The 1,526-nt window shown below is 39.9% G+C and overlaps 1 non-coding gene across 1 annotated transcript; it reads left to right on the top strand.

Annotated features, from left to right (window-relative positions):
• The first annotated feature begins 646 nt into the window (after positions 1-646).
• Positions 647-753, top strand: LOC131175092 (small nucleolar RNA R71). The gene has a single exon (XR_009145252.1). It is a non-coding gene; the product is annotated as a small nucleolar RNA R71 (small nucleolar RNA).
• The last annotated feature ends 773 nt before the right edge of the window (positions 754-1,526 follow it).

Raw genomic sequence — 1,526 nt, 5'->3', positions numbered from 1 at the left:
GTTGTTGAGCTACTAGGAATCCTTCCATCATGGTTTCCATGGTCATCTTTAGTTCAGGTTATTGAGATTGGAGAGGTAGTGATGGCTGTGCAAAGTTTTGACCTCTATTCTGAAATCCAGAGGGTGCTAGTGGTTTGTACCCTTGTTGCTTGTTTATTGGCTGGTTCTGCTGATTGGACCACGAGAAATTTGGGTGGTTCCTCCATCTAGGGTTGTAAGTATTTGAATATGGATTGTTGGGCTGCCTCTGGTTGAAGTTTCCTCCATTATTTACATAGTTCATATGTTCTGGGAGGGTTAACTGAAATTGCTGTATTCTGAACTCATATATCCTCCTCCATAGCTGTTTTCATGTTGAGTATTTGTACCAACTATGTTGGCTTGCATTCTTTCGAGTCTCTTTGTAAGCTGATCCAATTGAGCATTTATCATGCTTAGGGTGTCAACTTCCAGGACCCCTGCAGTTCTCCTTGCATTTCCTCTTTCATTTGACCACTCATAATTATGGTATGCAACCCTTTATAGAAGTTCAAGTGCTTGTGTCACTATTTTCTCCATTAGATCACCTTCTGCAGCTGAATCAACTGTGCTCCTTGCAGAGGGTAGTAACCCATTATAGAAAATTTTCACTAATAGCCAATCCTCTATTCCATGGTGTGGACATTCCCTCTGCAAGTCTTTATATCTTTCCCATGCGTCATAGAGTGATTCTCCTTCCTTTTGTCTAAAGGTGTTGAGCTCAAGTCTCAGTTTTACAGTCTTTACAGGTGGAAAATACCTTACTGGAAAAACTTGAGAGAGGTTTTCCCAAATGGTGAACATTCCAGCCGGTTGAGAAAGTAACCAATTCCTTGCTCTGTCCCGAAGGGAGAATGGAATGCTCTGAGACTTATTGCTTGATCAGAAACTCCATTCATATTGAATGTGTCACATTGGGCAAGAAAGCACTGGAGGTGATATTATGGGTCTTCTGTTGGTGAACTTGCAAACTGGGTTTGTTGAATTATTTAGAGCCATGCTAGTTTTAATTCAAAGTTATTGGTTTCCACTGTGGGTCTAGTGACACTGGGCTGAAATCCTTGGACAGATAAAGCTCTGCAATCTCTCAAGAGTCTTGGTCTGTCATTATTATCGGCCATGGTTGGAATTTTAGAATCTCCTTGATCGTGCTCTTGATGTTTCCTTTCCCTTCTGATGGCTCTTAGAGTTTTGTCTATCTCCGAATCACAGTCCAAAATTTCTTATTCTGGCCTTGTTCTGGTTATATATCAGATCGGGCACCTAAGAGAAAAGAAGAGAAATACAACCAGTAAAATAAAATTAGATAATAAATATAATTGCCTAAATCTGCTAAATTGCCTATTGCTTGATATTACTAAAGCCAAAAATCCCCAACAACGGTGCCAAAAACTTATTTTGCTGGTTTTACAACCCCGCAAGTGCACGGATCTCTAACAAGTAATAAAGTGATGAGTAGAGTATTGTTCCTATAAGGAATTTGATTAGCAAGTACCAATCTACACAGT

Source organism: Hevea brasiliensis, chromosome 16, assembly GCF_030052815.1.
Source record: "Hevea brasiliensis isolate MT/VB/25A 57/8 chromosome 16, ASM3005281v1, whole genome shotgun sequence".
Taxonomy (NCBI): Eukaryota; Viridiplantae; Streptophyta; class Magnoliopsida; order Malpighiales; family Euphorbiaceae; genus Hevea; species Hevea brasiliensis.
The sequence above is the reverse complement of the archived record's forward strand: the minus strand, read 5'-3'. Positions and strand labels throughout refer to the sequence as shown.